This window comes from Pelodiscus sinensis, chromosome 7 (genome assembly GCF_049634645.1).
Source record: "Pelodiscus sinensis isolate JC-2024 chromosome 7, ASM4963464v1, whole genome shotgun sequence".
Lineage (NCBI taxonomy): Eukaryota > Metazoa > Chordata > Testudines > Trionychidae > Pelodiscus > Pelodiscus sinensis.
This window is the reverse complement of record NC_134717.1, coordinates 23,534,268-23,549,975: the sequence shown is the minus strand read 5'-3', so window position 1 is coordinate 23,549,975 and position 15,708 is coordinate 23,534,268.

Sequence of the window (15,708 nt, the reverse complement as noted above, 5' to 3'; positions counted from 1 at the left end):
AAATTCAAGGGCATATAAAAATTTGAAGAGCTTCAATTATTTTAAATCACCATGTGTAGTGTATAGAGTGATTTAAAATTGTTGTAGTGCTTCACATTTTTTTAAGCACTTCAGTTTGGAAGTGAGTCAAGCAGCATTCCAGCATAGCAGTTCAAGACATATTGGACTGATTTAAAAATGTAACACTCATCAGAACTGGAAATTAAACAAAAAAGGCCTAATTTTTTAAGGAAAAAGGGATGATTGAAAAAGTAATCATGCCACTTCAAAAGGAGGGGGAGAATGTCCTCAAATATTGTTTGAAAAGAAGGAAGTGAGGTTTTTCTTAAAGGTGTAGCCATGTACAATAGGACAGGGATCCAGAGAAGCAGGAAAGAGGATAAAGGATTTCAGAAAACAGCAAGGTAATATGTTCTCTTATAGCTGAATTGTAACAACAGGGGCTTTGTTCTTTGCCTCAGTTTGCCCAGGAATAATAATTCATAGATTTCCTTTCTTTATGTTGTTACTGGCTGCTAGTCCCCATGCACCTATTTAATATTTCAATACAGTTGGAAAGGAGGAAAAAGCACTTTACATTAGACTTAAGAGAACCCAGAGTTTGTTACCTAGAACCATATCTTCACGGAGATTTTAAAAAAATGCTGAATACCCAGCCACTCCTCCATTAGAACGAGTGGAATGTTTTGAATTATTCTTTTCAGAGACATTTTAGATTCCCAATGTATTCAGTGCTATATAAAATTGGATTTTGGGGGAAGAGGGAACATTTAACTTTATCATCTTCTTTGTTGCCTTTGGGTTTTCACATGGAGCTGGCCTGGCAATGCCCAGGATACAGGGCATACTTCATAATTCTGCTTCAGTGAAAACATACTGTCCTGCAGTTAGAAGGAAAAAAGGAAAAAGAGCCTGAAGGCACTGGAATAATTAAGCGGATGCAGTGACAGCTGTGGCAGGTCCTGGGCAGGACTGGCTCCACTGAGCTGAATTAATGGCATCAACAGCCCAGCATCTCCATTAACATTTGATCATTAATTATTACCCTCTGACAGTAAGATCTGAAACCTTCTTATGAGTGGTCTGTTATTAATCTACCTTACCTGCCCTGCAAATCAGGCTTTTCTTCCACCTAAACAGAAAACTCTGCATTTTCTTTTTTGCACTAATAACTGCTTTTTAGAATTGGTTTGATAAATAATATACACAGCACTACTTTTAAATTAATCAGGTGTACTTTTAAAACAGCAGCAACCTTCCTAGCCTGTTTACTCACAATAAAACATTTACCCAATATATTTTACTAGCTGGATGTAGTTAACATTCTCAGAGAAAACAAATATTCATTCTTCCTTCTGAGCTGTTCATCATAACCAAATAAACTTGTCAAAATAATATTCTTCTTGCCACAGCACAGCTGAGAATAAGAACTTTACTTTCACACCAAACACAATGATTTATTTATTACCGTTTATTCCAGAAGATGTAGATGAACTATTGTCATGGTGTTTACCAGCATGTTAAATGCTAAACAATTATCACCTGCATCCTTAGCTCAAAAATGGCAAAAAAAAAAAAAACCCCACACAACATGCTTTTTTAAAAATGAAAAATAGTGAAGAACTAATTATATCACTAAATTTGCATTTAGCAACCTTTGCACAGTCATTTGGTTCACAGTATTTTTAAAGGGAAATTACTTCCTATTAACCTTTTATTTTTCTTAAACAGCATAAGTAGCTATTCCTATGGGTACCAATCAAAGGGAAAGGTGAGCCTGATTCTCTTCTCATGGCTGTAAATCAGAAGTCACTGCACTGACATTAAGAGGAAAATTAGGCCCTCTATTCCTTCACCTGAACTATGGACATTCCTTCAATCATGCCACATGCAATCAACAGGATTTTGTAATCAACAGGAATTTTGAGTATTGATTGCAGGCAAGATCAGGTTGGTAGCCTAGTTAATAGTTTTGGGGTTTTTTTAAATTACAGTACAAGACATGTGGTAGGTTTTCCTACAATGAAGAAACTTTTTATGTAATGTACTCAAATTAATGCAACCAATTGAAACACTAGTAACTAATCTAGCTGCTTGTTGTTTTTCAGAAGAGAAAGAAGAGAGATCCCTTATACATGCTAAGAATCCTTATAGTCATTGGGTATGTCTACATTTGCCCCCTAGTTCAAACTAGGGAGGCAAATGAAGCATACCGAGGTTGCAAATCAAGCACGGGATTTAAATATCCCTCACTTGATTAGCATAATTGCAGCCGGTCACCATTTTAAAATGATGGTTGCCCGATTTAACTTGCCGCGTGTAGACGCGGTAGTTCAATCGGAAATCCTTCTCTCTAATTAACTGTTACTCCTCATACAATGAGGAGTAACAGTTCATTTGAAGGAAGGGTTTTAAATCGAACTACTGTGTCTACACGCAGCAAGTTAAATCGGGCGACCAGCATTTTAATAGCAACCGGCTGCAATTATGCTAATCAAGCACGGGATATTTAAATCCCTTGCTTGATTTGCAACTTCGGTATGCTTCATTTGCCTCCCTAGTTTGAACTAGAGGACAAGTGTAGACATACCCATTTTCTTCACTAAACAATACAGCCCAGATCTCCCCCAGTATGCATTCAGCACAGAAGGAAAGCAAAGGGGCTGCTCAAGAAGCCAATTATAGCAATCGAATACTTAGGCGACCTTGGACACAGTAAGGTGCTCTAACTTACCACATTTGGTAACTTACCACACCAATAGGCTGCTCTAATTTACCACATTTGGTCCCAAAGGCCTATGTGCCAGCTGATAATTGACAGAATGTAGGTGCTCTTCATCTAGCCCCAAACTTGACTCCTACGCCCAATGAATTAGAGGCAACTGATGTAAGAACAAGCTATGCTACTTTATGCCAGCAGAAAATGACACTATGCCAGGGGAATTCCCAGCTGGTCATTTAAGATCAGATTCCTACACTTTCTGCCACCAAGCAGTTCACAGTGGCCAAAACACAGGGAGATAATCGGTCTCTATATTCTCATTAAAGACCCAATCTTGCCCCCACTAAAGTGAAAGGAATAATACACAGTGAATTCAAGTGAAAGGATTGGACCTCAGTTGTAACCCTTGTTGACAATTGTTTCTCTTAACACCCATTAACAAATAGACTTCATGCAAACAAAATATACAGTTACTACGTCTCTCCCTTACTCCAGAAGACACACCCAATTTAGGAAAAATATGTACGAGATAGTGTCTGCCTTTGAATACTGTTAACCATCTTCAACAGAGAGGCATAGTTGCCCACATTGTTTTAAATCTAACATAATGGGATATATAGTTTCAAAGGGGGCTGTGTTTCAGGCCAGATGGTTTATCTCTTAAAACAATTCTCCCAATAGAGAAACTGTGGAGACACAGTTGCAGCAGTGTTCAGGCACATAGTGCAATCGTCATTTGGCACTCACATTTTAGAGTCAGACAAAAGTATGGTTTGTGTGGAATTTCATCCTCAAAAGCTCATGAGTTTAAAGGACTTTTCTATAAATGGTGATCATGAATTGCTGTAAAGTTGGTATCCTATTTTCAATTGGAGTGAAGTGTGCAAGTATATTTTAGTTTTACCTACAAATATATCAATCAGTAAAATATTGAGGGGATATATCATGATTAGTTAGGTAATGGTATCATGGAAGTATTTCAGTCCTGAAATTTTAGGATCTGAAAAATCAATTTGCAAATGCTTAACACAGTTATACAGTGCCTTTTAACTGAGAATTGGAAAAAAGTGAGGGTCATTGTTTCCCTTGTACAGCTTAGAAAACAGAAAGAAAACTAAGGCCTACATTTTCTTTTGATGTTAGATACCTAAATTTAGACATCTCTAGAATAATTTTCATAAATAATGAGTTCCTCCCATTCCCATTGACTTCAATAGAAATGTGAGTCTTTGAGCAAGTCTCTATTGTTCTAATCACTCAAATACACTCTCTCACCACCACACAAGTTGTAGGTTCATAATACACAAATATCTATGATATGTATGTGCTGTTATTATGTATAGACAGCACATCTTTCAGCTTTCTCTTCCCCTCAATGGTGATGGTCACTTAGGGCATGCCTACACTAGGAAATTATTTCAAAATAACCACATTCGAAATAACTCCTGAAATAACTATTTTGAAATAAGCTTATTCCCCAAGGAAAGCAGGAGTACAGATTTCAAAATAACCAGCCTGTTATTTTGAAATAACAGGATTGGTAGTGTGGATGCTCCACTTGTTATTTCAAAATAACTCCCTAGTGTAGACCAGGGCTTAAAGGAAAAGTTGAAGAACCAGAGTTTCTATTTCAGCAATGGCTGAAGACTGGTTTTTCCAGCAGACTTAGATGAACATCAGTTGAAAACATAGGTCTTGGTATGCAGTAGTGGCTACTTTAGAAAAATAAAACTATAGATGTACTGATATCCATTCCAAGGAGTTTTACTGCCCTCTGAAACTTTTCAGGCATCTAGAAGGATCTCCTAGATACCAGAGATTAAAGAAACCTACACAAAACAAGCCTCCCCCCCAACCCCCACAAAAACACTCGTCTGCCTGTCTCTCAAACATGCACACACACACGTACACAGGAGTTTTTAAATTAGAAAATTCACAGGGAACATGAGACAGCTGACAAGACTAAAACTCTTCCTGGTGTTGTACCTATTCCTTTTTAACTGAGCCTAATTAGTGAGTAATGTCTTTCCTACAATGAATAATGTTTCTTTTAACAAGAGCAGAAATATTTTCCTAGGAACAAATGCAATTTTACACCTCTTCCTAATGCTTCAGGTTTTTCCATATTGCTGCAAATGCAAGAACTTCTACCTCATAATTGGGAAGTGTAATATTCAGGTACTTCCTCAGTATAGTAAAAACTGATTGATCCATAACTTTTATTAATTTGATTTTGTGGATATAACTAGTTCTTTGCAAAACAAGTTAAATGAGTCCATCCTTTTAAAAATCTCATATAATAGTAAATACCATGGAAAGTCTAGAAGGAATGATAGTAAAAGTAAATAAATGTTGGAACCATAGGTGTACTTAACTCTCCTGAAATAATCTGTTTTAGGTGCTACAGACTCTCTCATCCATTAGCTTTTTTTGCTATCTACTAGAATAAATTTAGAAAGACACTCTCCATGTGATATTGAAGTGGATATCACATCCAAAGAAATGTGAGATATAATCCAAAATTAAAATATATGAAGTACTTCCTACGATACATGTTATAAAAATTGTGGAGGCCCAATAAATAATTATTAATAAATATAATAATAAAATAATAATAATAATACCCCACATATACTTGCAAGTTATTTGAATGACTTTAGGTGGAGGGGAAGCCAACTAGTTCTGAAGATTCTATAGACAGTGTTTAAAAAATCAGCAGCAAGACAACTCAAGCAATTAGAGTTCTAAGAATCTTTTCCCCCAGTTATTTAGTATACCAGACATCTGGCATGCTGTTGAAACAAGGGTCAAAGGTCACAGAATATCCACATGATATCAAGACTTCAGAAAATATTTTATAAAGTATCTGCTACCCTAAAAATCCCCGACCATGTCAGTTGTTCATAGCTTTGTAATATTTGAGAGTAATTAATGCCACAAACAATTCAAAATACTCAGATGTTCTGAATGCCAGGAGATCTGCTAAGGTATTCAGCACATCACTAGAATTGTGTTCCTGCTGGCTTTAAATAATATGTTATGTCACTTTGCAGTGACATACAAGGATCAGGTTTATTTCTAGGTAATATTGAATTGCATTATCAAAAGTTATAGAGCTGAAATTGGCAGGGCCAAGAGAAGTTTGTTCATGTGCATCTTGAATCCAATTCGAATAGTTGTTGCATTTACACCAAAATGGGTATTTCCTGAAAGTAAGTAACCCGAATAATTAATAAGTCCACAGCTAAGTCAATAGTTCTCTTTCTCTCTCCTCCCCCTCTCCCCCAAAATAAAATCTGTTTAATAATTTGTATGGTAACAATATAAAGCACTATTAAAATTTACAAACACAGTGTGCAAATGGAAAAAAACATGGTTATCCAAAATTATCTAATATAGATAGCCTTCAGACACAGTCATATTTGAAAAGAGAGTACGATTAAATAAAACAAGCATTTAAATTACGTTAAGGGGTTGAAAATATTTAAGAAACTGATAAAAGCTTGGAAAATTTCCTAATTCATTCTGGTGGCCAAGAATAGATGAGCACATAATCTGTAACAAAGTTTACTAGACAACACCCAGTTTTGGCTTGGCCAATCATATTAGGTAAGTCCTAGCTTCATACATCAGGGCCATCCTTTAAGTTGGCCTGAACATCCTTTAAGTTCAGATGGAGAAATCTTGGCTTCGGTGAAGACAAAATTCCCATGTACTTCAATAGGGTCAGGATTTCCTTCAAGGACTTTTAGATAATGCCTTTTATTTTAGGTTCATCACTAATTAAGTGAATTTAGTCATTCAATTAATATCTACACCACCGAACCACTATCTATTGTAAATGGATGTATTGCTCAAAAGAAAGACCAAGGCTGGAACAGTAGTGGTGCTTCAGAATGGACTGATTTGCATTGCCAAAATTATGCAGGGTGGGTCAAAATTCTGAAATGAAACAGACTGCACTACAGAACTGATCAGGGTCCAAGTCAACGACAAGGCTCACAGTGATTTTTATAGACTTTGGATAAAGCTTATGACTGGCTCTAGGTCACTCATTTTCGTGAGGCATGAAATTCATCCAGAAATCCTAAGTAAAACTGTATTCACAAAAAAGAATCAAACTTCACGTAGCATCTAATCTATCTGCCAATAGCCTTCTAGATACTTAACACCAAGCAATGAAACATAGTTAAACTGACTAAAATTCATGTAAAATGGAAAGCAAAGAGGCAATTAAAACAATGAGCCATGTGGGCTGATGGCTTTCTGAGGAAGATGAAGCCGAGAGTCTGGATAACACTGACACTGCAAAGTGAGTCCTAAGCATATGCTGCTTCCATCATATTTAATTGCTGAGGCGGTGTGTACACTATGGGGTTTTTCCGGAATACCAGAGGTAAACCAGAGGTATCCCAGAAAAACTCTGCCGCATCCAGGGAATGCATCTGCTCTTCCACTTTTTTTTGCAGAAGAGCAGACGTGTTCTTTTGGAAGCCCTGACTTCCTCTTCCCACGAGAAAGAAGGGCTCTTCTGAAAGAGGAGGATTTTTCAAAATTTGGCCGAGTGTAGATGGGCCAAATTTGGGAAACGCCTCTTCTGAAAAAACTATCAGAAAAAGGTATGCAATTTGCAGAACGCAACTTGTGTACCTTTTTCCAATAGATCATTGTAATGCAAACATAGCCTTACTGGATTCAGGACAAATGTGTTCCCAATGGAACAACATATAAACAATCTAAAATTTAAATATATTTTTTAAAAGGGGTAATGGTGGTGTGTTGGGCAAGGAATTGAATGGGAAATAAGCTAAAGCTTTTCATCATTAGGTCACACATTAAAAGGGTGCACCACCCAGGTCTCCTCTTTTGACCTATCCACTTCCTCATTGATAGTGATTCATTTAAAATGACTATACAGTTAGTTCAGGATCAACACAGGTCATAAGTAAGTAATTGTTTCTGAAACTATCAACAAATTTGTCTGGTCGAAAAACGTTGAAACCAGAAAAAAGAGACTGTCTCTATAACTCAATGATGTGTCCATGCTCCAAATCAAGTAGAGTAGAGAATTGAAACTGGAGGTCCCACATCAGTAAGTAACAACCAGTCCTTGGCTATTCTAGGGTAGCGCGCGCACACGCGCACACACACACACACGTCTCATCCCACATCAGAATGAAAAACCAATTCTAGTAATAAGTGGGTGCAAAAGTTGTTGCCACTTTAATTTGATAGCTTCTGGGAGGGAAGAGCGGGGCTGGGAGGAAATGGGGATCTCCATTCATTTCTGTTCTGCCAACGATTCAGGTCACAAAAATACCCAATCAGGATTAATTAGCATCCTTGTTTCCACTCTTAGCATAAAGCCACAGACTGAATAAGCTTGGAGACTGAACTACTCTCTGAGCAAATCTATTACTCCAACTTTGTTCCTTTTGCTCTGGATTGGATATGAATCAACAAACTACAGCAAAAGGGACTACAGTCTCTGAGTGTCTTGTTCTTCAGGAAAACTATATCGTTAAAACAACAGTATAATGTCAAAGACAAAATGAATATGTGCTGTGCATCAGATTGCTAGATATTCTACTCCTTATCCAACTATGTTTGTTTAGTGAAGCTTTTTGGTTAATTTCTACATTTTATTTTTTAGTTTTGTTTGGCAAAAGAATTTTGAGCACCAGGCCCAATAATTCCATTGATTTTGTGGATCATAAAGAAACTATCCCAACAATCTTCTTGCCCAGCTACAATATACAGAATCTCTCTAAACTGTGCGGGTCGTTTGGTTTCAGTCCAGTCTTCTACCACACTTGTTGGCTTCTTCATTTAGAAATAGGAACACAGGAAAAAAAAAACTCAAAAACTTTTAATACTTTCTTTTAGATGACATACAAGCTAATGCAATCTCAGCCTGAATCATACTGAGGCAACACAAAGCAACTAGTTATTAAGTCAATGGGAAGCAACCTTTTGTTACTTATCTTGTGGCTGATTGTCACTGTACATATAATTCCTTTACCTTCTATCCTTCATCAGGCATTTTTCTACATTTGTTATTTAATAAATGGTTTATAGGATGCCTAATTACACATGTTTGTTATAGATATCAAACCCAGAAATGTGTGAGAATATGCTAGATAGTTTCCCACCTAAAGTTTTAATGAGATAATAATACCTCCAGCCCATATGCTTCAGAAACGTTATTCTCCATTATGTAACAGGGGGCATGCTGCTGATATCTGTTAACAGCTAGAACAGCTGTGGTTTTCTGCTTTTTTGCACCGCTCAGGAGAAGAGGCAAGCTCAGCTTCCCTTTTTTTTTTCCCTTTTTTTTTTTTGTGTTGTTGTTGCAAAACCTCTGAGCTGAACAGGTGTGTGCAATCACGAACCACAGTGATGAACCCAAACTGCTGCCTTTCTAAAAATTCCACCAGCCAGTGACACATTCTGGTCAAGGTTTCACAACCTTGTTTTCCACTGGTTGTTTCTGATGATTCATTACCCTCATGGAGGTGAATTTCAATTATCGCTAATATGCTTCTTTACTGGTACTGTACTAAGAGGTTCCTCATTTTCATTTCTTATTCTTCTCCTCTCATCCCCCTCCCCCCCCAACCCACTTACCTTAAATGGATTTCATACCCATGATAAATACACCAGGAGAACAGAGCCAGGTACAGAGACTGGTACAACTGCAGTGCAAAATTCCCACTTTGCTGCTCCATCCATGTGTATCAGTATAAAGGACACCCCCTCAATAGTCAATTTTCCATGTCCATTCAGATCTTTGTCTCTCTAAAGATTGGCAATGATTTGTGAAACTACATCCTTAGTGAAAGAGAGAACTACTACTTTTTGCAAGTGGACATTTGCCCATAGCCGCTGAACTCATTTCATATAGGCCACCAGACACTCATCTGATAATATATAGGCTCAATCTTACTTTCAGTGAGATCAAAGAGAGATTTGACTCTAAGTCCAAAGCAGCAGCACCTGTCCTCTGTTCTCTACATACTGTAATGATGATGTACTGGAAATGTGGCAGTGACCTAGAGGTAAAGCCTGCACTATCCTACTGTGCCCTCAGTCTCAAGTAATTTTTTGTATTCTCCCCATTTTATTTCCTTCACTTTTTCCTTACATTCCCCCCCCCCCATTAAATGAAAATGTTGTTTTCACTGTTTCTTTAGTATCTATTAACATGCGACTTTGTGTCTTTAGCTTTTGTTTTTATTTCCTTTCCCTTCGCTTCACCTCCACCAAGATCCAGCGTACTTTTAAGAAACAGGAAGTATGTAGAAAAACTGTGTCCTCAGAAGGTCAGATGATGCGAATTTCAAGAACAGCGGCATTGTGAAAGCCATCCCCAAACTTATCACTCTTATGTCTTTGTAAGCTCAGTCTGCAGATAAGTTAGGCATTTTATTGTGTAAAATGTAAGGACAGCTCTGCAATGCCATGAGGGATGGATATAATTTCTTGCCTAAAGTTCAAACCTAACTCTGCACAGGAATCAATGAAGGAAGTACCACATGCATGTTTTCAGTCTACCCTCATCATGCCTAGTACCCCCATATTGACTGACATACATAGTGATACTCATGGGTTGCTCAGACATTTCAGGATTCCTAGCAAAGGGAAGTTATTGCATTGCAGGTCATTTATGAAAGAAAAAAAGCAAAGTGGATAAATGGGTTGCTGCTATAGTAGAGTCCACTTTTTCCTCTTGAAGACTTATAAGATCCCCATTACCATAGTATCTGAATGCCTTGCCATCTTTATCCTCACAACTCTCTTGTAATGAGAGGGAATATTATTAACCCCATTTTATAGATGGAAACCTGGGGCTTAGAGAAACAATGGTTGCACTGGAAGGCAGGTGGTTAGGCACCAATTGAAAAAATCTCACTAGGTACCTATCTCACTAGGTGTCTAGATATCTTTAAAAATCCAGCCCTCTGTAAGACTGGTGCATTCCGGTTCAAGAACTCGATGAATACCTTACAAGTCATATGGCATTCCTCATATAAGCAAGTCTTCTTCAAGGACTTCCACTGAACTATCAAGAGTACAAACCTTGTTTTCAAGAGAAGTTGACTGGCAAAGTTCAGTACATTCACAAACAAGGAACAGAAACTTTTCCCCCCCTAAACTTTTCAGTTGGAACCTCATGACCTTAGATTTTGCAAGTGCTTAAGGAAAAATACGTGCATGCAGTGTGCACAGGCAGAGAACCTGTGATTCATTGGCTTGTGGTCTGTGTAGTCAACTCCTGAATCACAGAAGGAAAGTGACTCTTCTGTTTGTGTGTCCATCAGTACAAAAGCACATAAATAGCTAAAGAATAAATTTGTTAGAAAATGAATATTGAGTCCAGATTAGAGAAACAGTCTATTGATCCACATTATCAGAGGGACATCCGTATTAGGCATGAAACCTGAGATAAATTCAAACGTGTAATGATCATGACCATTGACCAATTTAGAACTTGAAGATATATGCTACTAAACCCTGTATGCCAAGTGTTTAGGTCCCAGAATTATGGCCTTATAGAAAGGTAATACTTATGTAAATGTTATTACAGCAACTGAGGCAGGGTCTATACTTAAAACTTATGCTGGCATAGTTATACTGGTGTGATTTAAAAAAAACAGTTATTCTGGTATAAACCCTAGCATAAGTGTTGTTATACAGGTATCCACATGTGTTTGCTGGTGCAACTTAATTTTGCTCGGGAAACCAGCATAAGCGATATTAACAAAATCACTCTTTGCCAGTAAAAACTGTGTCTATACTAGTAGGACTTGTGGGTACAGCTATATTGGCAAACCTTTTCCAGTATAGATAGGGCCTGTGATTCATATTCACAGTATGTGCCTGAAACACACTACAGTTGTTATTGTTACTAGTTGCAGTAATCCCTGGAAACAATATTGTATTTCCCAAAATACTCTAAAATGTGAGTATTACAGAACAAAATAGAAATTCTTTGTACTTACACACCACTCCTCATCTGATGATCTCAAAATATTTCTCTAGTATTGGAATATAAGAATTGCCATACTGGACCTGGTCCAAATCCCCTCTTTTCCGGTAACCTGTATTAGATGCTTCAAATGAAGTGCAAAAGAACTAGAGCTGAGTGAAAAATTTTAAGCAAATAGTTTCATTGCTGAAACATGCACCTTTAGATTGACCTGAAACTATTTGTGAGTTTAAGTCAAATTCAGCAAAATGTTTTTCTGAATAAAAAAAAATGAAAGTCTAGACATTTAATTTTGATATGTTTCATCTTCTCATTTTGAGCTGACTGTTTCAAAAGTTAGCTAAATGTATAACAAAAATAAAATGGGTAAGACACAAACTGAGTGAAAAAAATCTATTTTGTGTTGACTAAAAACAATTTTTCCCTTCATTTTTCAGTTTAGCCACCAGACCAAAAGAATAAATTGTTTGTTCTGTTCTTGTAAAAGTCATGGGGTACGCAGATATGCTCTTCCAACACACACTGTGAGTCTCATCCAGATTGCCAATTAGAGATAGGCTTAAAGTATGAAGCATGAGGATTACATTTTGCTAACTCTAATGAATCCTCTGCAAAAAAGCAAAAAAAAAAAAAAAATGGTATTGTATCCACTTTACAGATGAGTACAATTAAATCAAACAGGAAAGTTATATGATCTACTTAAGGTCAATGCAAAACCATTGTCAGAGCTAGGAGAAAGAACCTAGACATCCTAATTCCCATGTTCTTGCAGTAATCCCTAGAAACAATAATGTATTTCCTAAAATACAAATAAAACCCTTTGGGTACAGTTGGAAGGCAATAGCATCAAATCTATTACAGAAGAGAATTTCCTTCCATTCTGATCTACTTCAGGCTGCTATTTAGCGTACATTCCCATTCCAGTCAAGCCTGGTTTTATTTCTGCTTTCCATCCTGAGAAATTAAATTGATTTTTAGTTATCTTTTCTAGTGCATGTCAGTACTATTCAGCATACTACGTAATATTTTCTCACAGTGCTTTGAAGTATTGTACTGCCATGGAGATTTTAAAAGACAATAAAACAAGTCCTTGTGATCAGACTGTCATGATGATTTGGGGTAGTAAGTTGCCAAGCCAGCTTTCTGGCAAAAGACAAGAGAAAGGAACCTCAAACAATTAGTGTGTATTTGGAACATGGCAAACACAGCAGGTTGGTGACTATCCAAATTACATTCAGGTAGCTTGGTTAATTCCTAAATTGTATTCCACCACACTGTGCATATTGGAATCTATGGACACATGTTATGGATGGTCAGAACTAGGATATTTTGAAAGAATAGGAGAACAAAAGATGTGTCTTTTCTTGATCTTTATGCTAGGATAGAGTAAGTATCAGTAAGGTATATTTGCTGACAATCTTTCATACGGAAAGAGAGTCCTTTCAGTCAATTTGGCTACATATGTAGCGATGTGTAAGTGTTTGTACTGCTGGTTAAATTCTTTGATTACTTCTCATTAGGGATCAGTGAGTCGTGATTTGGTATTTCAAACACTTCAAGTTCAGGCCAAAATCAGATTTATGTCAGTCCAATGTAGGATCTGTAATTTAATTTAAGACCATGACTACTCACAGAATGAGAGGTGTGATCAGATTGCATATTGGACATTGAATTGTGGAAATGAAGTTTGCTCTGCTTACAGAAAAGAAGGATCTACTTAATCTATTTTAGATCTTGATAAAAGAATTACTGAATAAATATATTCATGGATCACATACCTAGGCAGCTATATAGCTTGTATTAACATTTTATATTTTGCATGCGTATTATTTAAAACAGACACGCTGTACTATTACATAGAAAGAGAAAGATCAACACGTAATACTTCAGAAATTTGCTGTCCCAGTTTGCATTGAACCTTAATTGCAAATCAGATTATTAGGCGAATATACCTTCAGCTTTACCGTAAAACCTGACTCATGTTGGAATTATAGTTTGTGCCACTTTCCAGTCTTCACAGAGATACATCTGTGTCTTTGTTCCATCCTATTAAGCAAATACCAGTGTCTGTCATTTTTTAAATGACACCAGATTAAGCTGGCCAATAGTACACATCTGGGCAGAGGGAACATAGAAATTATTTATGGGTATCAGAAAATAAAGGAAGCTAAAGTCAAAACTGTTCTGAGGAAATTGTAAAAGCAGACAATTATAATGTGTGGAGCACAGAAATAATATTGAAAAATGTTACACACAAACTAGAGGAAGACTATCTAGGCAAAAGTACTGCTGAAAAGGATTGCATTAGCACAGCAGATCAAAAATTGACCCTGGCCACATAAATGAATTTTCATGTTCCAATCAGTTCTATGAGGCAGATTATATAAGTCCTACCAGCAACTTAGCAAAACCTACCTGATAACAAAGACACTTGCAAATCCTGGATAAACCCCTGTAGTAGGGGTAGCAGAGTTTCCTTCCCAGAGTCAGTTAGGGATAGCTGCTGTCACATTACCATAGTCCCCTAACTCCTTTCTCAGGCACAGTTTCAAAGGGTGCATCTAAACTGCACCTTTATTTCGAGATAACTAGCATTATTTCCAAATAACAATATGTGCCTCTACACAGCCATTCCATTATTTTGAAATAATTTCTAAAAAAAAGGATGGCTTATTCCAAAATCTGTAAACCTCATTGTATGAGGAATAACGCCTATTCTGAAATAGCTATTTTGAAATAAAGCATGTGTAGCTGCTCCGCTGCTGCAATTTTGAAATAGACCCTCACTAGGGCCATTCTAAGTTATTCCTTCCCAGTGTCTCCTGGGGCTCTAAATAGAGATAGCACGTCTACATTAGGAAAGTCTGCCTCTGACTAATTTTGAGGCTTCCTTGGGGTGTGTCTAGACTACAGGTTTTTTTTTTTTTTAAAAAAAAGTGGCCTTTTTTTCAAAAAAACTTCCCCTGCATCTAGACTGCTGCTGCGTTCTTTTGAAAGTAAATTGAAAGAACGCGGCAGTTTTTTCAACTGTGGAAAACCTCGTGTTATGAGGAAAAATGCCTTTTTCGAAAGTGCTCTTTCGAAAAAAGGCATTATGTAAATCAAACTGTGCTTTTCGAAAGAGAGCATCCAGACTGCCTGGGTGCTCTCTTTCAAAAGGCGTCTTGCTTTTTCGAAAGTACTGATTGTAGTCTAGATGCTCTTTTTTGAAAGAGGCTTTTTCGAAAGTATCTTTTGAAAGTATCTTTCGAAAAAGGCATGTAGTCTAGACGTAGCCTTGCAGTATAGACGTGCTATTTCAAAATAAGCTATTTTGGAATAACTATTCCAGAAGAGCTTATTTTGAAATAAGGGGTGTGTCTAGACTACTGAGTTTTGTCGACAAAAGTGGACTTTTGTCGACAAAACTATACCTGCGTCTACACTACTGCTGAGTTCTGTCGACATAACGTCGACAGAACTCAGCAGTTTTGTCGATGCTGGTAAACCTCATTTTACGAGGCATATCACCTTCTGTTGACAGAGTTCTGTCGACAGAAGGTGTTATTGCCTGTAGGGTTGCGTCTAGACTACAGGGTTTTGTCGACAAAGCAGCTTGCTTTGTTGACAGAACTGAATGTGTCTAGACGCTCTAAGTCGACAGAAATTTTGTCGACAGATACTGTTGACAAAACTTCTGTCGACAAAACCCTGTAGTCTAGACGTACCCAAGCATGCAGTGTAGATGTACCCAAAGTGATCCCAAAATAATCAAACTCCATTTCTTGCAGGAGTCCAAACTTTATGTAGATAGTAGTGTCAGCACCACCTAGAACCTCTGTGCTGGAAGAAGAATTAAAACTTGGTGTAGTTTTCACAGTTTTTCAATGAAGGTCTTTCTAAGGCCTCGGGCCAGCTCTGCTTGGACATCTCTCTTCAAAACAATGAGTGCATCTAACTTTATCCTACTCATTTTGTGACAAAACAACACTTTCATTACCATGTTTAAACTAAAATA